This window comes from Salvelinus sp. IW2-2015, linkage group LG20 (assembly GCF_002910315.2).
Source record: "Salvelinus sp. IW2-2015 linkage group LG20, ASM291031v2, whole genome shotgun sequence".
NCBI lineage: Eukaryota > Metazoa > Chordata > Actinopteri > Salmoniformes > Salmonidae > Salvelinus > Salvelinus sp. IW2-2015.
Window position 1 is genome coordinate 7,614,783 of NC_036860.1, and position 12,034 is coordinate 7,626,816.

Sequence of the window (12,034 nt, forward strand, 5' to 3'; positions counted from 1 at the left end):
GGAAGAGAGATGTTCCATTGTCTCACTTCCTGTGTTTTCCAGTGATGCTATTGAGTATCCTAATGAAGTAGAATACCTGTAAACTTCTCTCATGTTGTACCCCTCTCCTCCCCAGCCGCTCCCCAAGGACACGCCCCTGGGGTGACCTCAGTGGGGGTGGAAGGAGGTCAATGACCCTGATGACAGGAGACGTGTGGTGTTTTCTACAGGGAAGGTGTCTCCCCAACTTACCCTCTGCCTCCTCTGGGGCTGGAGCTGCCACTGGAACGGACCCAGAAAGACCTAGTGCACTCTGCCAGACCAACACACCATGTGAGTTTGTTTTATTTGTGTGTGTGTGTGTGGGTGTGTGGGGGGTGTTTTGGTGTAGGTTGTGTGTATTGTGTTTACATATACACTTCATCTAATTGTATGAGTGGTGTTCATTGCCTGTGTTTGTGTCCTCTAATGCCTTTTTGTGTGTGTGTGTGTGTGTGTGGTGTGTTGTGTTGGGTGTGTGGTGTTGTTGTGTGTGGGTGTGTGTTGTGTGTGGTGTTGGCTGTGGTGTGGGTGTGGTGTGGTGTGCAGGCTGAATCAGAAGTAGCGCAGCCACAAGGCGGTCGGTTGCGTCCGTACGTAGGACCAAGGGCCTCCTCCGGAACCCTGCTGCGTGCCTCTGGCGGCCCGCCCGTGACATCAGGCAGGATTCATGGAGAGAGAGTCCCATGGCTACCGTGAACACTAACAGGACACAAGTGGAGAAGAGTGAGTGATGTTAACATATACTAGAGAGATATCTCTTCTCTTGCTCCCTCTCTCTTTCCTCTATATATTTTTTCTCTCTCTCTCGCTATTCTCAGTAATTTCTCTCTCTCTCTCTCTGTCTCTCTCGTCTCCTCTCTCTCGTTTCTCTCTCTCTCTCTCTCTCTCTTCTCTTCCTCTCATCTCTCTCTCCTCTCTCTCTCTCTCTTCATCTTCTCTCTCTCTCTCTCTCCTCTCTCTCTTCTCTTTTTCTTTCAATCAATCTTCTTAAATAAACCGTTACGACTTTCTATCTCTGATCTTTTGTCCCAATGTTATCCCTGAGACTCTAGCAGGTCTGACGCAGTACAGAGGACTTCATAACGTCCACCTTGCGTTGATGGTCACTTTCCCAGAATCAGTGAAGGAACAGCACAACCGCCCATCAGCAACCTCAGCTCATTCACATTCAAAGTCAAGTAACAGATTTTGTGTGTGTGTCGTGCCATATGATTGACGTTTATGAGTGTGTATGTGTGCATGCGTGTGGGATACAACTCTCGTGTATTAACATGTGTGTGTGTGTGTGTTGTGTGATCTCCTACGGTTGCCCAGCGTTGGCATCATGTGCAAGTGCGTCTGGTGAGCCACAGGCCAGGGTCCTCTGAACAACGTGGAGAACTGCTTCCTGCTGGTACACCCACTCAAACTGCATCCTCTGGAGCGGAAGAGTTCGCCAACACCAAGAGAAAGCCAAGGTAACGACCTTCCACGACGACACACACATTGTATCATACTGACTGCTACTCTTCTAGCCACTAACTAGATCCCTCGGCTGTATTGTTCATGAGGATTCCTGTTTGGGCGTCTTATTCAGTCCTGTAATTCAAACTATATTATGACTTTTTTGAAAGAATACCATTGAAGTACAAATTTAACTTCTTGCAGTTAAACACAATCGTGGAACCACTGATTCATGTCATTGTAACTGGTGATGATTGTTTGCTTGTCTTCTGCTGTCTCTGTTCCAGCGTTCAGAGCTGGGCATCGTGATCCAGACACAGGGGACCTGGCTTGCCTGGCCTGTGGGTCATCACCTGGAGGAGGGATCAATACTGACACACAGCCTTGCCCTCTGACTTCTTGGAACCTTCTGGGAGGAAAGACACCAATACAGAGGTAGACTAGAACTAGTCACCAACCACTTCTGTCACTCACGTCAGTAGACAAAACCATTAAGAAACTGCAACAAACTATGTGAAAATCCTATTAAAAACAACAGAACCACCCTTTTGTAAGTGTAAACAAGCAGTCATAGCAGTAAACCTAAGTCAGTAGCAGTCAGTCCAGTCCAGTAAACTAAGTTCAGTCAGTCAGTCAGTCAGAGTAACTAAGTCAGTCATTTCAGTCAGTATAAACTAAGTCAGTCAGTCAGTAAGCTATATCAGTAAGTCAGTCAGTCAGTAAAACTAGTTCAGTCAGTCATAGCTAAGTCAGTCAGTCCAGTAAAACTAAGTAATTAAGACAGTCAGTCCAGTCAGTAAACAAGGAGTTAGTCCAAACAAGTCAGTAAACCAGTAATTAGTAAGTCAGTCAGTCAGTAGGAAACCAAGTTAAGTCAGTCAGTCAGTAAGTAAAGAAACCAAGAACGTAAGTTGGCAACAACCAGTAAGGGACCATTTGCACCTGTCATTTGTGTAACTGTATGTGTGATTCGTATATGTGTGGTTCTGTAGGGCGGGAGCCCCAAAGAGGAGATGAGCTGTTATGAGAGTGGGGTATGGTGGAGTCTAACTGTTTGTACAGGCTGCTGAAAAGAACAGACTGGTTGCTCATGGAGCAGGGCCTGGCAGCCATCCCTTACTGTCTCCCTACTGGATCCACTTGACGGTCAGTCCCTGCCCTGGATCCCCCTGGTGTGTTTCTGTGGCTTCTTCTAGGCCGTTGCTGCCTTTGGTGATAGCAAATACAATCAAATGAGTTTAACTCAATACAAAGATTATTAAACTGTGAAGCATCTGTCAATCTTGGTGTGGGTTTTCAACACTACAGATAAAGAATCTTGATCTCGTGAATGTTCTCTCTCTTCGTGTCCTCTTTGTCTGTCTCTGTCTCCTGTCCTCTTGTCCTCTATCTCTGTCTCTGTTCTCTGCTCTCTGTCTTCTCTGTCTCTCTGCTCTGTCTCTTTTGTTCTTTTGTCCTCGTTCCTTGTTCTGTCTCTCTGTCCTCTGTCTCTCTGTCTCTGTTCTCTGTGTCTTCTGTCCCTCTCTGTCTCTCTCTATGTCTCTGTTTTGTTCCCTGTCTCCTCTACCAGGCCCTGGTGTTTGACTTTGGCAGCGAGGTGTACCTGTGGCATGGGAAGGATGTTGCCCCTGGCGACAGGAGTGTGGCTGTACAGCTGGCCCAGCAGGTGTGGGGTGGTCCCTACGACTATAGCAACTGTAGGGTCAACCCACTGGACCCCACACACTGCAACCCCAGCATACAGCCGTAGGTACACACCACACAGGCGCTTACATAGTAAAATACCTCATTTAAATACATACTGTTGTGTTCATTGATACACTATGTGTGTGATTTGTGTACAGGCAAGGTGAAAGACGGCCCAACTGGGCCCTGTTTGGCTGTGTCTCTGAGCACAAGGAGACAGCCCTCTTCAGGGAGAAGTTTCTGGACTGGGCTGCAGATAAGGAGGAGACCGCTGCAATGGTGGTAGAGGAGGCGCAGGTTAGTTAGAGAAGGATTAAATCAAATTGTATTTGTCACATGCGCTAAATACAACAGCTGTAGACCTTACCGTGAAATGCTTACTTACAAGCACTTAACCAACATAACGTTTGAAGAAAAATAGGAGTTAAGGAAATATTTACTAAATAAACTAAAGTAAAAAAAAATAATAAAAAAAAAGCAAGAATAAAATACTAATAACGAGGCTATATACAGGGGATACCGGTCCTGAGTCAATGTGCAAAACACATGACTCAAAGCCAAATAGGACCCATCCTGTACAGATTCAGAGTGACTGTGAGAAAGATGCCTGGTCTTCTTTTACTGTATTTCTCCTCGCCCTTCCTCTCTCTACTGTGTCTCTCTGTGCAGACTGCCATGCCAGTGGGGCCCCAGCAGAGTCCCCTGCCCCAGCAGAGTCCCCTGCCCCAGCAGCAGATAGAGTGTGTGTCTCTGTGTGCGTGTGATGCCAAGGCACTGGTGGCAGGGCAGGGGGTGGCGCTGCCAGGGGACGGGGTGGTCCCTACAGTCCTGGAGGGGGTGGACGTTCAGAGGGGGCATGGGGTCGTACCCCTGGAGGACGGGCGGCAGGTGGAGCTGAGCACTGTTGCCGTGGATACCTGGCACATTCAGGAGTTTGAGYACAGCGAGGCCCAGCTGGAGAGCCCAGGGCAGCTGCATGAAGGAGACACATACCTGGTCCGCTGGACCTATACTCTCAGCCCAGCGGATGAAAGCGGGCAGCCTGGGAGGGAGTGCTCTGCTGTCTTCATCTGGCAGGGCCGGCACTCCAGTATCAATGGGCGAGGCGCGTCTGCACTCAGGAGTCATGAGGGAACACAGGTGGGTGGTTCTTRCAATTAAAATCTTAAACCACCCATAGCCTCAGTTAAAACCATAGAATCACATATAGAACATGCACATTCACGTACCTTCTCCGCTGTGCAATCCGGCTTTCGAGCTGGTCACGGGTGCACCTCAGCCACGCTCAAGGTACTAATCGATATCATAACCTCCATCGATAAAAGACAGTACTGTGTAGCCGTCTTCATCGACCTGGCCAAGGCTTTTGACTCTGCCAATCACCGTATTCTTATCGGCAGACTCAACAGCCTTGGTTTCTCAAATGACTGCCTCGCCTGGTTCACCAACTACTTCTCAGACAGAGTTCAGTGTGTCAAATCGGAGGGCCTGTTGTCCGGACCTGTTGTCTGGCAGTTTCTATGGGGTTGCCACAGGGTTCAATTCTCGGGCCAACTCTCTTCTCTGTATATATCAACGATGTCGCTCTTGCTGTGGGTGATTCCCTGATCCACCTCTACGCAGACGACACCATTCTGTATACATCTGGCCCTTCTTTGGACACTGTGTTAACAAAACCTCGAAATGAACTTCAATACCATACAACACTCCTCCCGTGGCCTCCAACTGCCTCTTAAATCTAGTAAAAACCAAATGCATTTTCTCAACTGATCGCTGCCCGCACCCGCCCGCCCATCTAGCATCACTACTCTCGGCGGTTTGACTTAGAAGTATTGAGACAACTACAAATACCTAGGTATCTGGCTAGACTGTAACTCTCCTTCCAGACTCATATTAACATCTCCAATCCAAAATAAATCTAGAATGGCTTCCTATTTCGCACAACAAAGCCTCCTTCACTCACGCTGCCAAACATACCTCGTAAACTGACTTCCTACCGATCCTCGACTCGGCGATGCATTTACAAAATAGCTTCCAATATTCTACTCAGCAACTGGATGCAGTCTATCACAGTGCCATCCGTTTTGTCACCAAAGCCCCATACCACCCACCGACTCGACCTGTGCTCTCGTTGCTGGCCCTCGCTTCATAATCAACGCCAAACCACTGGCTCCAGGTCATCTATAAGTTATGCTAGGTGAAGCTCCGCCTTATCTCATCTCACTGGTCACGACAACAACACCCAACCCTAGCACGCGCACCAGCAGTATATCTCACTGGTCATCCCAAAGCCAACACCTCCTTTGGCTGCCTTTCCTTCCAGTTCTCTGCTGCCAATGACTGGAACGAATTGCAAAAATCGCTGAAGCTGGAGACTTATATTTCCCTCGTAAGTTTAAACATCAGCTATCCGAGCAGCTAACCGATCGCTGCAGCTGTACATAGCCCATCTGTAAATAGCCCAACCCAATCTACCTACCTCATCCCCATATTGTTTTTATATACTTTTCTGCTCTTTGCACACCATATTTCTACTTGCACATCACCATCTGCTCATCTATCACTCCAGGTGTTAATTTTAAATTTAATTACTTCGCTACTTAGGCCTATTTATTGCCTTCCTCTCACGCATTTGCACACCTGTATATAGATTTTCATTTTTTCTATTGTGTTATTGACTGTACGCTTGTTATTCCATGTGTAACTCTGTGTTGTTGTTTGTGTCGCACTACTTGCTTTATCTTGGCCAGGTCGCAGTTGTAAATGAGAACTTGTCTCAACTAGCCTACCTGGTTAAATAAAGGTTAAATAAAATGTTTAAAAAAAATACAAATTATAGAATGTCTATGGTAAACCTGCTTAGCATTTCAGAGGCCTGAGTTTAACCAGTGTTATTCCTGAGAAGGATGCCTTTGGTTGTTGAGTACAGTAGGCTCTCTGACTGATGTTTACCTTGTGTTGTGTTTGTTGTCCTGTTGAAGGTGATGGTGCCTCAGGGCGAGGAGCCTCCGTGTTTCCTTCAGCTCTTCCAGGAGGTCTGGTCATCCACAAAGGCTGCCGAGCGGACACCACCAACAACACAGGGGGGATATTACCTTGGCTTTACCTCCTCTGATTTAGGTGGGTGTGTGTCTGGTTGTGTGTCTATGTGTTCTGCATAGATGTGTGTTCCTAACTGCACTCTCTCTGTTCCTGTAGGGGTCTGGCGTCTGTTCTGTGTGCGTGGGGAGCTGCCTGAGGAGGCCAGTCTGTTGAGCTGGACTGTAGCTGTGGCGCCTGCGCTCCCGAGTTCTCTCATACTGCCTAACAGTCAACAGGGGGCGCTCTACCTGTGGCATGGCTGTAAGGCCCACGCCAGCTCCCGGAGGCGGGCAAGAGGCTGTGGACGACTCACTCAGATGTAAGTCTCCCTTCATGGATGTGTTATTGTGCTTCTGTATGTATAATTCGTTGGAATGTAAACAGTATTAATACGTGGTTATGTGTGCTTTCTGCTGTCTGTGTGTTAGGTGCCCTCCTGAACTGGGCCTCAGCAGTGATAGACTTCGAAGGTGCAGGAAGTGGAGGAAGGGGCGGAGCCTGTGGAGTTCTGGAACGCTATTGGGCAGCAGGACAGGAAGACCTATGACTGCATGCTACAAGGTACTGAACACACCTCTTCAGCTCCTGTTCATACTGAACAAAACACACCTCTCAGCTCCTGTTCATACCTGAACAAACACACCTCTCAGCTCCTGTTCATACCTGAACAAAACACACCTCAGCTCCTGTTCATACCTGAACAAAACAACACCTCTCAACTCCTGTTCATACCTGAACAAAACACACCTCTCAGCTCCTGTTCATACCTGAACAAAATACACCTCTCAGCTCTTGTTCATACCTGAACAAAACACACCTCTCAGCTCTTGTTCATACCTGAACAAAACACACCTCTCAGCTCCTGTTCATACCTGAACAAAACACACCTCTCAAACTCCTGTTCATACCTGAACAAAAACACACCTCTCAGCTCCTGTCATACCTGAAAAACACACCTCTCAGCTCCTGTTCATACCTAAACAAAACACACCTCTCAGCTCCTGTTCATACCTGAACAAAACACACTCTCAGCTCCTGTCATACCTGAACAAAACACACCTCTCAGCTTCCTTTTCATACCTGAACAAAACAACACCTCAGCTCCTGTTCATACCTGAACAAAACACACCTCTCAGCTCCTGTTCATACCTGAACAAAACACACCTCTCAGCTCCTGTTCATACCTGAACAAAACACACCTCTCAGCTCTGTTCATACCTGAACAAAAACACCATCCTCAGCTCCTGTTCATACCTGACAAAACACACCTCTCAGCTCCTGTTCATACCTGAACAAAACACACCTCTCAGCTCCTGTTCATACCTGAACAAAACACACCTCAGCTCCTGTTCATACCTGACAAAAACCACCTCTCAGCTCTTGTCATACCTGAACAAAACACACCTTCACATACAGTGCCGTGAAAAAGTATTTGCCTCCTTTCTAATTTTCTCTATTTTTGATACTGAATGTTATAAGATCTTCAACCAAAACCTAGTATTAGATAAAGGGAGCCTGAGTGAACAAATAACACAACAATGACGTACTTATTTCATTTATTTAATAAACCAAGTTATGCAACACCCAATGCCCCTGTGTGAAAAAGCATTGCCCTCTTACACTCAATAACTGGTTTTGCCACCTTTAGCTACAATGACTCCAAGCAAACGCTTCCTGTAGTTGTTGATCAGTCACTCGCATCGCTGGGAGAACTTTGGCCCATTCTTCCATGCAGAACTGCTGAAACTCAGCAATATTTGTGGGTTTTCAAGCATGAACTGCTCATTTCAAGTCCTGCCACAACATCTCAATTGGGATTCGGTCTGGACTAGGCAATTCCAAGACGTAGAAAATGTGTCGCTTTTTAGCCATTTCATGTAGACTTGCTTATGTGTTGGTGCTGGTTGTTTTATCTTTCATCTGCGCTTCAGCTTCAGCTCACAGACAGATGGCCTGAGATTCTCCTGTAGAATTCTCTGATACAGAGCAGAATTCTCCAGGACCTGAGTCAGCAAAGCATCCCCAACCATCACGCTACCGCCACAATGCATGACCTTTGGTATGAGTTCTTACTGTGGAATGCAGTGTTTGGGTTTAGCCAGACATAATGGGATCCATGTCGTCCAAAAAGTTCCACTTTTGAATCATCTGTCCATAAAACATTCTTCCAAGAGTCTTGATGATCATCCAGTGCTTCCAGGTGCTTTTTGGCAAAATGTTGTCAACTTTTGGATGACATTGTATTTTTGTGTTTTATTAGGATCCCAATAATCTTTCCTGGGGTCCAAAGCACCCACATGACATAAAAACAAATATAAAACAGTGAACTAATGTTTGTACTGAATGAGCTAGATCAAACAGGACATCATATAACATCCCTACACCACCACATATCCACAACACAAAATGTTCAATACCACCACACAACAATATCACAATATCACACAACAGTCCCCGCTGTTCCAAGAGGTGTWTTTTTTTTACCTGTACCTGCTTTTTAAATCTTATTCCACTGCTTGCATCAGTTACCTGATGTGGAGTAGAGTTCCATGTAGTCATGGCTCTATGTAGACATGTATCAGAGAATTCTACAGGAGGTCAGGACATCCATCTGTGAGCTGAAGCTGAAGCACAGCTYYGTCATGCAGCAAGACAATGATCCAAAACACACAATCAAGTCTACARGAAAATGGCTAAAAAGKAACAAATMTGAAGTTTTGAAATGACCTAGTCAAAGTCCAGACCGYATCCCAATTGAGATGTTGTGGCAGGACTTGAAACGAGTAGTCCATGCTTGAAAACCCASAAATGTTGCTGAGTTAAAGAAGTTCTGCATGGAAGAGTGGGCCAAAATTCCTCCASAGCGATGTGAGAGACTGATCAACAACTACAGGAAGTATTTGGTTGCAGTTATTGCAGCTAAAMGTGGCACAACCAGTTATTGAGTGTAAGGGGGCAATTACTTTTTCACACAGGGGAATTGGGTGTGGCATAACGTTGTTAATTAATTAAATTAAATAAGTATATATTTGTTTTTGTTATTTGTAAACTCAGGTTCCTTTTATATAATATTAGGTTTTGATTGAAGATCTGATAACATTCAATACTAAAAATATGCAAAAGTAGAGAAAATTARYAAGGGGACAAGTACTTTTTCACGGCACTGTATTTAACAGAATACCTGAAAGCTCAGAATAACCTGGACAGATATCCCAGTCTTCTTTTTAAATGAACACACAGATGACTAATGTAAGAAGGTATACACCAGCTGAACTTGACTGAGTGCTGGAAGGTTGAGAGGTTGATGTMATGAGATGCTGTGTGTTGTTATCTCTCAGATCCAGGGAAGTATAACTTCACGCCACGCCTCTTCCATCTGAGCGCRCGTTCCGGAACCTTCCAGGGGGAGGAGCTGCAGAGCCCTGCACGGTTGCCAGGGGTTGTCATGGCGATGCCCTTTGTCCAGGAGAGCCTGTACTTTGTGCCACAGCCAGGTGAGTGTCCGCTCAAAGCCCAAACACACACATGTATGCATGCACGCATTCATAAACACAACTTCCATTGTTATCACGAGGACTTGAGGTACAAAACACTCACCTAATATCCCTCGTTTTCTTTCCCTTTCTCACTGTTTCTCTCTCTCTCTCTCTCGTTCTCTCTCTCTCTCTCTCTCATCGCTCGCTGTCTCTCTCTCTCTCTCCTCTCACTCACTCTCTCTCTCTCTGTCTTCTTTCTCCCTCTCTCTCTCTTATCCTCTCCAGCCTGTTCCTGCTGGATAACTGTATGGAGCTGTATCTGTGGCAGGCAGGTGAGCCTGAGGACAGTCAGACGCTGGCTCAGGCCTGTATCCGCTGGGCTAATGAGAGGAGTGTGCCATGCAGACAGTGCTCCAGTACTGCAAAGGTGAGAGCATGTAGACAAATCAAGGCAGCTAATAGAAGAGTTGATTTGTGAATTTTTTGTTTTATTTTACTTTTATTTATACAGGTTTTTCTCATTGAGATAAACATCTCTTTTCCAAGAGAGACCTGGTCCAATAGCAGCAGGGGGAACAACGTTTCAGATAAACAAACTTACCTAACACAACATTAAACAAAAATTATAAAACACCATACAGTACACAAAAAACATTTTACTTTGACTAAAACAGCTGTCCTAAAGACAATTACACTCTTTCAATGACATATACATCGATCAAGTGTTTAACCTCCACCAACGAAACAAGAATCATCAAATTTAAAATGTTCAGAGAGAAATTCAGGACACGGAGATAAGTAACTAAAACTATTTCTCATGACCTGTTCTATTTTTTGGTACTGTTAGAAGCAAAATGAGAATGGGGCCGTAATTGAAATCTATTTACCGACCTGACTAAAAAGAACAGAGATAAAATGGCATTTTTACCCAATTGGCTTATTAATCAGTGTATACCCGTGTTTAAGCCTACGCAAGGTCAATGACAGACCACGCCAACAGCGCTGTAGAGATCACAATGATGTGTTTAGACTATTTTGATTTTGTAATGAACCTGAGGGCTGGGCATGATACACTGAATCAATGCTTCAGGTAGTGGTTGAGGCCTGCATTATATACAGTATAAACTATTACAAAAATCTAAAACATGCCAGTAATGTACATCATCACAGCGCCTTCCTGGTCCAAAAGAAAAAACAAGCGTTATGCGGTAATAAAAAACCTATTCTCAGCTTGAGCTTCCTTATTAATTCTCTACATGCACAGTGAAGCTCAGCTTTATCAATCAAACCCACAAACCAAATAATTGTTACATTTAACTTGCTCTTAGTATGTTCAGCCAATTGTAGCAATGACATGATTCAGTAACATGCCTGGCATTTGAAATGCCATGCATTTTGTTTTACCCGAATTTAGAACCAGCTTTAAATCATACATGATTCTGATGTTAAATGCTTCTTTGGGCATTTTCAAAAGGTAAAGATAAACTACTACCACTTGAATAAAGAACAGTATCATCTGCATACAATTAAATCGCCTGTTTTCAATAAGATCCCAATGTTTGTGATATACAAAATGAACAACATGGGCCCAAATAAACCTTGCGGAACACCTGAGACACCCTCTATGGATCTCAGATTTACAACCATCTGTCATTACACATTGTGTACGATTTGATAGGTAATTTATAAACCAATCTAGAGCATGACAGTAATTCCACAATTTTTCTGTTCATCACACAGCATGGTCCACAGTGTCAAAAGCCTTCGACAATAATCAATAAAGACAGACACACAATGTAACTTCTTATCCAAGAGCACATGCTGGATGACATTTAAAACTTCAATGTTGCTGAAACAGTGCTGTGGCTCAGACCCTAAAACCTGATTGCATTCCATTTGAAGTTCGGTTTTCTTGGATGAGTCAGGCCTTTAGCTGACGTACTAACTAATAGTGGCCTCCAGTACTTTTGACTAGTAGACAAATTTTGATTAATGGTCTGATAGTTCGTCACGTAGCGAGGGATCTTCCCACTTCAGGAGAGGAAGTACAAAAGCACATTTCTCCATAACTGTGGGGATTTCCTTAACATCAAGCGTGAGGTTAAAAAATTACTATTTTAAGGGGGAGCAATGATGTCTGTTCAGTCTAGCGTCAGGGAAACGCAGGGGTCAGCTCATCAGGGGCCAGGCGGATTTTTTCCATCAATTTTTCAGGGCGTTTACCACTCATGAAACAGAAGGATGAAAAGGAAACCTGAGTGAGGCGAGTGCACACGGCGTGTCTGGTAAATTCATAGCGGTCAACTTATTACCTTTGACTTTTCAAA

At 44.9% G+C, this 12,034-nt stretch overlaps 1 pseudogene; it reads left to right on the forward strand.

Annotated features, from left to right (window-relative positions):
• LOC111981415 (uncharacterized) overlaps positions 1-12,034 on the forward strand; it is a 52,872-nt pseudogene that overhangs the window by 33,559 nt on the left and 7,279 nt on the right.